The following is a 13,569-nucleotide window of genomic DNA, read 5'->3' as shown; positions in this document are numbered from 1 at the left end:
GCTTTCTCACAAGGTCTCTACTTTTAAGAGCAGGAGACATACCTGACTTTCCTAATATGTAGAGATAAACACAGACAGTTAGACAAAATGAGGAGACAGAGGAATATGTCCCAAACAAAATAACAGCAAGAGACCTAAATGAAATGGAGATAAGTAATATGCCTGATAGAGAATTTCAAGTAATGGTCATAAAGAAACTCTCTGGGCTTGAGAAAAGAGTGGGGAACCTCAGTGAGACCCTCAACAAAGAGTTGGAAAACATAAAAAAGAACCAATCAGAGGGGTACCTGGGTGGCTCAGTTGTTTAGGTGTCCAACTCTTGATCTCAGCTTGGGTCTTGATATCAGAGTCATGAGTTTGAGCCCTGAGTTGGGCTCCATGCTGCGTGTGGAGCCTTTTTTTTTTTTTTAAGAACCAATTAGAAAATGAAGAACTCAGTAACTGAAATTAAAAATACACTGGATGGAATAAATAGCAGGCTAGAGGAAGTAGACGAATGAATTAGTGACCCAGAGGGCAGAGTAAGGGAAATTAATCAAACTGAACAGTACAGAGAAAAATAACAATAAACAATGGAAATAGACTTAGGGAACTCAGTGGCACCATCAAGTGTAATAACATTTGCATTATAGAAATCATGGGAAGAGAAGAGAGAGAAAGGGGGGGGCAGAAAATTTATTTGAAGAAAAAAGAGCTGAAAACTTCCTGAATATGGGGGAGGAAACAGAAATCCAGATGTAGGAGGCACAGAGAGCCCCAACAAAATCAACCCAAGGAGGTCCACACCAAGACACAGAGTACTTAAAATGGCAAAAAGTAGTGATAAGGAGAGAATTTTCAAAGCAGCAAGAGAAAAGAAAATAGTAACATGCAAGGGAAACCCCACAAGGCTTTTAGTTGATTTTTCAGCAGAAACTTTGCAGGCCAGAAGGGAGTGGCATGATATATTCAAAGTGCTGTAATCTGCAGCCAAGAATACTGTATCCAGTGAGGCTATCATTCAGAATAGAAGGGGAGATAAAGGGTTTTCCAGACAAACAAAGTTAAAGGAATTTTACCCAGTCCTTACAAGAAAGGTTACAGAGGACTCCTTGAGTAGAAAGGAAAGACCATAAGTAGGAATAAGAAAGGTAGGAAGCACAGAAGCAGTAAAAATAAGCATACCTATAAAAATCAATTAAGGGATTAATGAAATAAAAGGATATAAATTATGACACCATATACCTAAGATGTAGTGGGGAGAGGAGTGAAGAATGGGTTCAAATTTTTTAAATTTTTTTTTAACGTTTTATTTATTTTTGAGACAGAGAGAGACAGAGCATGAACGGGGCAGGAGCAAAGAGAAAGGGAGACACAGAATCGGAAGCAGGCTCCAGGCTCTGAGCCATAAGCCCAGAGCCCGACGCGGGGCTCGAACCCACGGACCGCGAGATCGCGACCTGAGCTGAAGTCGAGGCTTAACCGACTGAGCCACCCAGGCGCCCCTAGAATGGGTTCAAATTTAAGTGGCTATCAACTACTATATGCATATGATGTTATATACAAAGCTAATGGTAGCCACTAATCAAAAACCAGTAATAGATGTGCCAAAAATAAAGAGAAAATAATCCAACTATATCACTAAAGGAAGCCAGTGAACCATGAGAGAAGACAGCAAGAGAAAAACAGAGAAGAACTGCAAAAACAACCGTAAAACAGGTGACAAAATGGCAACAGGTACATACTTATCAATAATTACTTGTAATTAAATGTAAACTTGTAAATGGACTAAATGCTTCAATCAAAAGACATAGGGTGACAGAGTGGATTAAAAAAAAAAAAGAAGGAAGCAAGGCTCATCTATCTGCTGCCTACAAGAGACTCGTTTTAGACCTAACGACACCTGCAAAGTGAAAGCGAAGGATGGAAGAGCACTTATCATGCAAACGGAAGTGAAAAGAAAGCAGGGGTAGCATCTTATATCAGACAAAATAGACTTTAAAATAGACTATAACAAGTGGCAAGGAAGGACACTGTATAGTCATAAAGGGAACAAGCCAATAAGAAGATATAACAATTATAAATATGGGATGGGAGCACCCAAATCCATAAAGCAGCTAATAACAAACATAAAGGAACTAATAGATAGTAATATAATACTAGTAGGGGACATTGACACCCCTCTTACATCAATGGACAGATCATCCAAACAGAAAATCAACGAACCAGTAGCTTTGAATGACACATTGGACCAGATGGATATAACAGATATGTTCAGAACATTCCATGCTAGAACAGAAGAATACATATTCTTTTCAAGTGCACATGGAAAATTCTCCAGAATGTACCACATATGAGGCCACAAAACATGTCTCAGCAAATTAAAAAAAAAAAATTGAAGTCATACCATGCATCTTTGCTGACCACTATGAAACTAGAAAGCAAACACAAGAAAATATTTGAAAAGAACACAAATACATGGAGGTTAAATCACATGCTAGTAAACAGTGAATGTGTCAGCCAAGAAATGAAAGAGGAAATTAAAAATACATGGAGACAAATGAAAATGAAGACACAGTGGTCCAAAAGTCTTTGGGGTGAAGCAAAAGCTATCCTAAGAGGGAATTTCATAACAATATAGGTCTACCTCAAGAAGCAAGAAAAAAATCTCAAACAACCTAACCTGACACCTAAGGAGCTGCAAAAAAGAACAAACAAAACCTAAAACCAGTAGAAGGAAGGAAATAATAAAGACTAGAGCAGAAATAAATGAAATAGACACTAAAAACACAATGGAATAGATCAATGAAACCACGAGCTGATTCTCTGAAAAGATCAACAGAATTGATAAACTTAAAATTTTTTTTTAAATTATTTTTGAGAGAGAGAGAGAGAGAGAGACAGAGAGACAGAGAGCAAGCAGGGAAGGGGCAGAGAGAGAGGGAGACACAGAATCGGCAGCAGGCTCCAGGCTCTGAGCTGTCAGCACAGACCCTGATGCGGGGCTCGAACTCACAGACCGTGAGATCATGACCTGAGCTGTAGTCGGCTGCCCAACTGACTGAGCCACCCAGGTGCCCCTAGAATTGATAAACTTTTAGCCAGACTCATCAAAGAGAGAGACAGACAGACAGAAGACTCAAACAAAATCAGAAATGAAAGAGGAAAAATAACAACCAACACCACAGAAAAACAAGAATTGTAAGAGAATATTATGAAAAACTTATATGCCAACAAATTGAACAACCTAGAAGAAATGGATAAATTCCTAGAAACATATAACGTCCCAAAACTGATTCAGGAAGAAATAGAAAATTTGAATAGACCAATTACCAGCAAAGAAATTGAATCAGTAATAATAATAATAAAAAAAATCCCAACCAACAAAAGTCCAGGACTGGATGGCTTCCCAGGTGAATTCTACTGAACTTTTATTTATTTATTTATTTATTTATTTATTTATTTATTTATTATTATTATTATTCTTGTTATTTAATTTTTTAACATTTATTTTAGGGAGAAAGGGAGAGAGAGAGGGAGAAGGAGAGAGAGAGAGAGAGAGAGAGAGAGAGAAGCAAGAGAGTGTGTGCACAAGTAGGGGAGTGGCAGAGAGAGAGGGAGACACAGAAATCCAAAGCAGAACCTGACACGGGGCTTGAACTCATGAACCACGAGATCATGACTTAAGCCGAAGTTGGATGCTTAACTGACTAAACTACCCAGGTGCCCCTCAACCAAACTTTAAAACAAGACTTAATACCTATTCTTTTAAATCATTCCAAAAAATGGAAGAGGAAGGAGACTTCCAAATTTATTCTATTAGGCAGGTATTATCCTGATACCAAAACCAGATACATACACTATAAAAAAAGAGAACTACAGGCCAATATCTAACAATACATTTAAAGAATCACTCACCACGATCAGGTGGGATTTGTTCCTAGGTTGCTGGGGTGGTTCCATATTGGCAAATCAATCAATGTCATACATCACATCAATAAGAAAAAAGATAAGAACTATATGATCATTTTAGTAGATGCAGAAAAAGCATTTGACAAAGTACAGTCTCCATTCATGATGAAAACTGTCAACAAAGTAGGTTTAGAGGGAACAAACCTCAACATAATAAAGGCCATACTTGAAAAACTCACAGCTAAAATCATCCTCCATGGTGAAAAATTGAGAGCTTTCCCCTAAGTTCAGGAAAAGACAGGGATGTCCACTCTTACCACTTGTATTCATCGTACTACTGGAAGTCCTAGCCTCAGCTATCAGACAACACAAAGAAATAAAAGGCATCCACATTGGTAAGGAAGAAGTTAAACTTTTACTGTTTGCAGATGATATGATACTATATATAGAAAACCCTAAAGACTCCACCAAAAAATTACTAGAACTGATAAATTAATTCCGGAAGCTTGCAGTATACAAAATCAATGTACATAAATCCATCTCATTTCAATACACTAATAATGAAATGGCAGAAAGGGAAATTAAGAAAATAATCCCATTTGAAATTATACCAAAAATAATAAAATACCTAGGAATAAACTTAACCAAAGAGGTGAAAGACCTGTACTCTGAAAACTATAAAACACCAATGAAAGAAAGTGAAGATGACACAACCAAATGGAAAGATATCCCATGCTCATGGATTAGAAGGGCAAATGTTAAAATTTTCACATTGCCTGTAGCAATCTGTAGCAATTCCAATCAAAATACTAACAGCAATTTTAACAACTAGCACTAACAATCCTAAAATTTGTATGGAACCACAAAAGACCCTAAATGGCCAAAACAACCTTAAAAAGAAGAACAAAACTAAAAATATCACAATCCCAGATTTCAAGATATAATACAAAGCTGTACTAATCAAAATAGTATGGTACTGGCACAAAAATAGACACGTAGATCAATGGAACAGCATAGAAAGCCCAGGAATAAACCTATGAATATATGGTCAGTTTATCTTTGACAAAGCAGGAAAGAATGTACAGTGGGAAAAAGAGTTTTTTCAACAAATGGTTTTGGGAAAACTGGACAGCTATATGCAAAAGAAAGAGAGTGGACCATTTTCTTATACCATACAAAAAAAAAATTCAAAATGGATTAAGAACATAAATGTGAGACCTGAAACCATAAAAATCCTGGAAGGGAGCAAAGACAGTAATGTCTTTGGCATTGGCTATAGCAACTTTTTCTATATATGTCTCCTGAGGCAAGGAAGACAAAAGCAAAAATAAAGTATTGGGACGACATCAAAATAAAAAGTTTCTGCACGGCAAAGGAAACAATCAACAAAACTAAAAGGCAACCTACTAAATGGGGGAAGGTTTTTGCAAATAACGTATCAGTAACCTTTTATCAGTAAAAGGTTAGTATCCAAAATATATAAAGAATTTATACAACACCCCAAAAATGAATAATCCAATTAAAAAATAGGCAGAAGACATGAACAGAATGTCTCCAAAGAAGACATCCAGATGGCCAACAGACACACGAAAAGATGCTCTACATCACTCATCATCAGAGAAATGCAAATCAAAACCACAATGAGATATCACCTCCCACCTGTCAGAATGGCTAAAGTAAAAAAACACAAGAAACAACAAATTTTGGCCAAGAGGTGGGAGAAAGAACCCTTGTGTATTGTTCATGGGAATGAAAACTAGTGCAGGCACTCTGGAAAACAGTATGGAGGTTCCTCAAAAAGTTAAAAATAGAACTGTCCTGGGGTGCCTGCGGAGCTGAGTTCATTGAGCATCCAGTTCTTGATTTTGGCTCAGGTCATGATTTCACCGCTTAGGGGATCAAGCCCCACTTCAGGCTCTGTACTTGACCACATGGAGCCTGCTTGGAATTCTCCTTCTCCCTTTCTGTCTGCCCCTCCCCTGCTTTCTCTCTCTCTCAAAATAAAGAAACATTAAAAAAAGTGGAACTACCCTACAATCCAGCAATTACACTTCTAGGTATTTACCCAAAGAATACAAAAATACTAATTCAGAGGGATACATGCACCTCGGTGTTTACAGCAGCATTATCTACAATAGCCAAATTATGGGCACAGCCCACGTGTCCATCAATTGATGAATGGATAAAGTAGTTGTGGTATAGATATACAAGGGAATATTACTCACCCCTAAAAAAGGATGAGATCTTGCCATTTGCAACAACATGGATGGAGCTAGAGGGTATAACGCTGAGTGAAATAAGTCAGAGAAAAACAAATACCATGTGATTTCACTTATATGTGGAATTTAAGACACAAAACACAGAAAAAAAGAGACAAAAAACCCAGACTCTTACCTATAGAGAACACTCTCATGGTTACCACAGAGGAGGTGGGTGGGGGATGGGTGAAATAGGTGAAGGGGATTAAGAGTAAACTTATCATGATGAGCACTGAGCGATGTATGGAATTGTTGAATCACTATATTGTATACCTGAAACTAATATTATACTGTTAAGTACACTAGAATTTTAAAAAAAGAGGGGGGGAAATTTATCAAAAAAAAAAAAGTTAGACCCTTTGAACTTGTCAGTGGGAAGGGAAACGGGTCAAATGAATCCAGAGAAGGAAGATCCATCACCCTCACGTGCAGGTGCACACACAGACCCCCCCAACTCTACCTCTCAACTACACACCATATACACATTTAAAAAAACTAACTTTTATTTTTTTTTATTTTGAGAGAGAGAGAGAGAGAGTGCAAGCAGGGAGGGGCAGAGAGAGAGAGAGAGAGGGAGAGAGAGAGAATCCCAAGCAGGCTCCACACTGTCAGCACAGAGCCTGACATGGGGCTTGAACTCCCGAATCATGAGATCATGACCTGAGCAGAAACCAAGAGTCGGACGCTCAACCAGCTGAGCCACCTAGGCATCCCTGTGCAAATGGTTTTAAGACAATCGACCTAGAGGGTGGATCTAGAGTTTTGGGTTAAACACAGCTTTTTAGAATTATAATCAACCCTGCTACTTTCTTTCTTTCAGAAGTTTGAAAAATGTAGTGAAGCAAATTGTGCAAGTTCCTAAGCAGGCAGAGGAAAGACCCATTTATATGTGACCCAGTGACCTTCAGAAAGGACAGATGTGGCCTTCCTCGAAAAGGCTATCCTCTCGAAATCTTGACTGTTCCAAAATTAGCCTGGCACACTGGCAGAGTTGCCTGCCTATGCTGGAGAGGCAGCTGGACCGGAGTCACGGTGGTGGTGTTCGCCTCTCTACTGGATCCTGGGGTGCTGGGAGGGAGACGGCGAGTAGCCTGTTAACGTTAAGGGTATGAAGTATAGAAAAGCACTTAGTGGAAGTAACTGTTGCTGGAATCCTCATTCCTGCCCACGAACAGGTTGTAATACTGCTTTTGAGCTCTGTGGAGATACGTATTAAACACAGTCATTTTTTTTATTTAAAAAAAATTTTTTTTAATGTTTATTCATTTTCTGAGAGATAGAGAGAGACAGAGCATGAGCGGGAAAGGGGCAGAGAGAGGGAGGCACAGAATCCGAAGCAGGCTCTGAGCCGTCAGCACACAGCCCGACGTGGGGCTCGAACCCACGAACTGGGAGACCGTGGCCTGAGCCGAAGTCGGACGCTTAACCGACTGAGCCACCCAGGTGCCCCAAAACATGGTCATTCTTGAGTGGTTGTGTGTGTGTGTGTGTGTGTGTGTGTGTGTGTGTGTGTGTGTGTGTATGTGGTGGTTTCTGTGGCCAGCAGGGCCCAGGCTGCAGCAGAGACTTTATTTACATGGCAGGAAGACTCTCTTAGGTGCTGGGAAAGAGAAAAAGGAGCAAAAAGCCATAACTTGAAAAAAAAAAATCTTCCCCAAGTGAGACAGGTGTTTTAAGAAAACTTGTTGTAGAACTCGGGAGGTATGACCATCAGCTCAGTGTCCTTCTATCAGAAATACTGCACCGCACTGGGGAAGATTTTGGAAACAAAATTCAATTCTGCAAACATGGCTCGCACCTTTTACGTGCCAGAAAATGCAGATAAAAAGATGAACTGCGGCGTTTAGCTTTGGGTATCTTAAGTAAAGATTCTGCAAGAGAATATAACAAAATGGGTATCTCTAGGGAGCGGGGTTACAACTAATATTATTTTCAACATTTTAGAAAATAATAGGAGACCGGCTGATTACTTTCGAGGGCTATGAAGTGAGTGGATGGGGGGGAAAGCAAGGTTGCCTTTTTTTTTTAAACCTTCAAGCTGTTCTTGTCTTTGCCAAGCATGGAATTTTGAATTTAATTTTTGGAATCGATTTGCTTTCATGGGGCCTTTGGTCATTCCACAGGGACGCCGATCTTGCTAATGAAGAGGATCCAACGTAACTTCCTGATTGTCCCCCAGCTCGCTGGCTCTTCCTTCCCCATTCTCTTTGCTCACCCAAGTTCACCTTGAGAGAGTTCTGTCCCTCCTATCCACAGTCTTTGCCCCAGGGCACTCCAGCCACACCCCGGCCTATGCTTCATTTCTACACGCCTGTTACTGCTCAGTCTCTATCTCCAGGCCCAGTGTCTGCTCTTCTCTCCAGTCTGTTCTCCACCCCCAGCTAGACCAGTGCTTAAAACCCTCCAGTGGGTCTTCTCATTGTTGGAAGGATAAAATCCAAAATTCTTCGCATGCCTACGCGAGCATGCATGAGTGGCTCTGATGTGCCCCGTTGGCCTCATCTCCTGTAGCTCTGTCCTTAAACCCTTTCTTCAAATGGCCTCAGCTCTTTCCCACCTCAGAGCCTCAAATTCACCATTCCCCTTTTCTGGAATGTTCCGCTTCAGTCATCCTTCAGAGCTCAGCAAAACGTTGCTTTCTCCAGGGGGTCCCTCTCTAATTCTTTAGGACTGTGTTAACCCTCATTATTAGATGCTCTGTGTTCTTTAGCAGAGATAGAAAAAAGAACTACCTGCAAAATGATTTATTTACTATCCACCTCCCTCAGAAGGTAACCGTTGCTCAGATTAGGTCTTTACTGCCCAGTACAGTGCCAGGTGCCGAGTAGGTGCTCCGTAAGTGGATTGATAAATGAGTTCAGGCATTGGGGAGACTAAGTTTCTCGTCCTAACATTAGATGAATGTTCATCTTTACACAGAGCTGTATCTCTGCAGATTATTCTGTATTGAATGGAGCGGGACTAGGATTGAAGGGGAAGAGAAACTTGTCTCTCTCTCGCTTGGGCCTGGACTCTGGTGGGGGGGTGGGGAACACACGCTGGTTCCCTGCGCGGGGCTTGGGCTAAGGAGAGAGAGACAGTGTAGGGAGCCCTTGGGACGGTTTCACATTTGGGGGGACCATGATTAGGCTTTCGCTTTTTTCTTTTCTGTTCTGTAATCCCCTTGTGTTTCCCCGAGGCTTCTGCTAAATTTTGTTGAGTCTTGACAACTTGGTCCTAGCTGTGCTGTGAGGAACCAGGACAGGAGGTGTCCCTGCCTCCACATGGGGCAAAGCTGGAGGAGGGCAAGCTGAGACAGAGGGCATGGCGATCAGGAACACAATGGCCAGCCAAGGACACAAGATTCGCAGACGCGACAGTGTTCAAGTGAATGTGCAGGTGTATTTTGGGAGGGGAATGACTATGCCTAGACTTTTTTTTTTAAATGTTTATTTTTGAGAGAGAGAGAGAGAGAGAGTGCGCTAGCAGGGGAAGGGCAGAAAGAGAGAGAGGGAGAGAGAGAGCATCTGAAGCAGGCTCTGTGCTAACAGCAGAGAGCCTGCTGTGAACCTCAAACTTAGGAATTGTGAGATCCTGACCTGAGCCCAAGTCTGACGCTTAACCAACTGAGCTACTCGGGTGCCCCCCGCCTGGACTTTTCAAGGTTGCCTGGGGTCCTGGGGTCCTGGTTACCAGCTCATTGCTTGTCAGTTCCAAACTCCTCCTTTTTGCCTTTTCTGCAAAAATGGATCTGGGCCTGTGACATACTTTCCTTGCTGGCTGGCCTGTTAAGTGTCCGTACAGGGTGTGTGTATGGGGGGGGGGGGGGATACTGCAGGAGGACAGAGTTCTGCCTGCTGGTTGTCATGCCCTTGCCTGGCCGGCTCCTGCATTTGGGGGCAGCTTTCTGGCACCAGGGCCCTGCAGTGCTGCCAGTCGTGGCTTCTCCCGGCACCTTGCTCTGTGAGTGACTTTGCAGTGAAGTGCTTCCATGAGACGCCCGTGAGCAGCTCTCCTCACAACCCCGGGGGTAGATTACCAGCAAATTTCAGAGGGTGGATTTCCAGAAAGTTCTACCGGCATGATACCATGGTGACTTCCCTGCCGTTCAGTGAGCCATGGCCAAGCCCTCCCCAACAGGATTGAGTCTCAGTCTTGGGGAGCAGGAGGCTCATCCTTTGGGGCTCTCAGTCCTAGGACTCGTGGCTGTTCCTAGATCCTCGTATGTGCTATACCTGTTTTCTGTTGAGTTCTCTTTACTTCTTACTGGCCAATCCTCACGGCTCCAAATCCTGTAGGTAACGATTCTTTGTATTAAACTTTCACTGTTCGTTTTTTTTTTTTTAAGTTTATTTATTTATTTTTGAGAGGGAGAGAGGGAGCATACAAGTAGAGGAGGGGCAGAGAGAGAGACAGAGGCAGAGACAGAATCCGAAGCGGGCTCCAGGCTCAGAGCTGTCCGCACACAGCCCAATGCAGGGTGTGAACCCACAAACTGCAAGATCACGACCTGAGTCAAAGTCAGAGGCATAACTGACCGAGCCACCCAGGCGCCCCTAAACTTTCACTGTTTAATTGCTGTGTGGTTTCTCTCTCCCGACTGGACCCAGACTGATACACAGGGAATGGGGGCTCAGACTCTGATTACTTGGCTATCAAGGGAGGCTGCCCCTAGAAGGCTGGGGAGTTTGGAGACATTTGGGCTGTATGTATTTTTCCAAGTTTGTGCAATGACCATATTACTTGTATAATCAGGGAAAAAAATAAATTTTATAAAACATTGTGAAAAATTGCAATACAAGAAGGGGGGAAAACAGAAAAACAAAAACACACCGCAGTGTGCTGGGTCTGTGGCAGCAGTAAGTCAAGTGCTGAGTGGGAAAAGCTCTTCAGACGAGGTGATGCTGGGATTGAGGATTGAAGGGTGAGTGGAGTGAGGAGGTCCCCCCCCCACCCGGGCCATGTGCGCATGGGGCAGGGGAGCGCCTATGCAGGTGGGGAGGGGTCAGTTGTGAGCAGAGCCTGTATCCGTGCAAGGTGGACAGCCAGGACCTCCAGATCACAGCAAACCCTTGGGGCTTCATTTAAAAACTGTAGGTGTGCGTGCGAGAGTGGATTCCATTTGTCTCTGAGATTGTGGGCAGCTGTGAGGCTCTTCCTCCAGCTCTCTTGGAGCTTAATTGACCAACGGCCCTGGCTTTTATGCTCTGAAATTCATCCCTGGGTCCGTGCCCAAGGCCACACTTCCCAGCCGATGACTGATAGCCATGGACACTAGGCAGGTGGGTCCCAAGGGGAACTGGGAGTAGAGGACTCACGAGGATCCTGCTTAGGCGGCAGGGAGGCTAGGGTGATGGCTTCCCTCGCTCCTTCCCGGGGATCAGGTGTGGGTAATGCCGGGCTCGCTCCTTTTCCCACGTCATCTCACAGCCATTTGCCCTAAGAAATCCTTCCAAGGCTCGTCCGCCCTGGTTCGGCGCCTGCTTCTCGGAGGATCCACGCTTGGACTGCATCTCCCTTCCCTTCCCTGTCCTCTGCAGGGGGATCCTCTGTAAACGCAAGGACCCAGGACCGCGATCGCAGGATCATTGCCGCCTCGTGGGCGTCGTCTTGGTCCCCATCATCCCCGCCCTGGGGATAACTCCGGTTTCTCTCAGAAACCCCGCGCGGCTTCTCCAACTCCGAAGTCCGAATTCTCCTGCGCCCTCGGGTCTCCAGGCGGCACACCTCCATCTCCTTCTTGCCTGGCGCACGACGACCAGGGATTCGGCTTCTGTCCTGGGTGGCACCCCAGGAGCCGTCTGCTGCGCCCCAGCTCTCCGGGGAAGAAGCCGCAGCTTCCTGACGCCTCGATGGCAAGCAGGGCGCCCGGCGCAGGGTAGGCGCCCACGCACAGCTCGCGAGTTGTGGGTCTGCGTTAGTTGGCGCGTCCCAAAGAAAGCGCGGGGGGCGACGGCCAGGGCCGGGGTGGGGGAGGAACGGGGCCGCGGAGGGGCGGGGAGGGGCGGGGAGGGGGGCGGCTGGGCGGCGGGCGGGTGCGGAGGGAAGGAGGGAGGCGGGCCGAGCGGTCCGGGGAGGAGGTGCGGCCGCTCTCGCCTCCACTGGCGCTGCTCGCAGGGCGAGGGCCGGCCGCGGCCGCCGAGGAGGACCGAGTGACCCCAGCCACTTCTGGTCCCCAGCGCCGCCGGCGTCCCCGCGGGGCCCCGCACTGGGGCGGCGGCGGGCGGGGCGGGCACGGCCGTGTGGCCGGCGGGCGAGCGGGGCCCGGCGCCGGAGCCAAGGTAAGGGGCGGCGGGCGCGCACCGGTCCCCCTCCCCGCGCGGCGCCCGGCGGTCCGCCGTCCCCCCCCCCCCCCCCGCGCTCCGCTTTGTCTCCCGGCGCCGGCCGCCTCCTTCCCCGGGAGGGAGCCGGGGGGCGCGGGGGGCGCGGACGGCGGCGGCGGCGGCGCCCGCGCCCCGAGCGCTCCCACTGTCCCCGCGCGGCCGGGCCCGGCGGCGGCGACACTTGCCAAAACTGCCTTCCACGAGGTGCCCGGGCCTCGCGTGTCGGCGTGTCGCCGAGCCGTCGCGGGGGCCGGGAGCGGAGGCGGGGAGGGGCCGGGGGGAGCCGCTCCCGGTGCGGCGGCGGCTCAACTTTCGGAGGCGCGCGGGCCCCGCGGGCGGTGGGAGCCCCGGCCCTTCGGGGAGGACGGGGACGGGGGTGTGGGGTGGGGACAAGTCCCGCGGCGGCTGCCCCGCCGACCGTCCCCGACGGGCCCTGCGCCTTGTGGGGGGGGGGGCGGGGAGCCGAGGTGCCAAGTTTCTGGGAAAGCCGACACGTTGTGTCCCAAATGGATCGTATTTACCAAAACCAGTTAAGGAAGAAAAGAGTCCTTTCTTGCCACAGTTGGCTGCCGACAGCCGCCGTAAAGGTATGGAGTAAGATTGCACGGGGTGGTTTATCTGGAAGGAACGGCGAAACTTAATAGCGATGGGTTTCCATGCCCCTTCTTCCTAAAATCGCAAAATGGGTAACTTTATTTAGTTGGGGGGAGGGGGGAGAGGAGACTGCTTGGTCCGGGAGACAGTTCCATTCAGGAGGGTGGGTGCTTTTCTGCGTTGTCCCTGTGGTGGCCCTCTAAGAGGCTGCTTGGTGACCCTTGAAATCTTCCAGGCAGCCTCGGGTCGTGGTAAGACGTTTATTTCTACGTGGTGAAGGGCTGGGGGTTCTCTTCTGTGTTACTCACTCGTTCTATACCTCCTGTTTCTCAAGTGCTGCTGACATAATTGTTTTAATGGAAAGCACCTGGCCACCTTCTAGTCCTTCTCCAACGGCTTCAGCTGGGGTGTCTCTAGAAGTTTTCAAGCCTTCCAGGTTTCTTACAGGTGCAGACCATATGCTGTAAATATTTCAGACCTAGGCTCTGAATGAAAAGTGTCGATCACTGGGCTTACGCTTTGAG

The 13,569-nt window shown here is 46.4% G+C and overlaps 1 protein-coding gene across 1 annotated transcript in view; it reads left to right on the top strand.

The window, feature by feature from the left end:
- Nucleotides 1–11,987, top strand: part of SCAF8 (SR-related CTD associated factor 8) — a 239,137-nt gene extending 227,150 nt beyond the window's left edge. The window contains exon 24 of the transcript XR_006966251.1: nucleotides 11,669–11,987. The gene's annotated coding sequence lies outside the window, so the exon portion shown is untranslated. The remainder of the gene's footprint in view (nucleotides 1–11,668) is intronic.
- The last annotated feature ends 1,582 nt before the right edge of the window (nucleotides 11,988–13,569 follow it).

This window comes from Lynx rufus, unplaced genomic scaffold (assembly GCF_022079265.1).
Source record: "Lynx rufus isolate CCGP_SWC_20201006 ecotype Redwood Valley unplaced genomic scaffold, mLynRuf1.p SCAF_6, whole genome shotgun sequence".
Taxonomy (NCBI): Eukaryota; Metazoa; Chordata; class Mammalia; order Carnivora; family Felidae; genus Lynx; species Lynx rufus.
The sequence above is the reverse complement of the archived record's forward strand: the minus strand, read 5'-3'. Positions and strand labels throughout refer to the sequence as shown.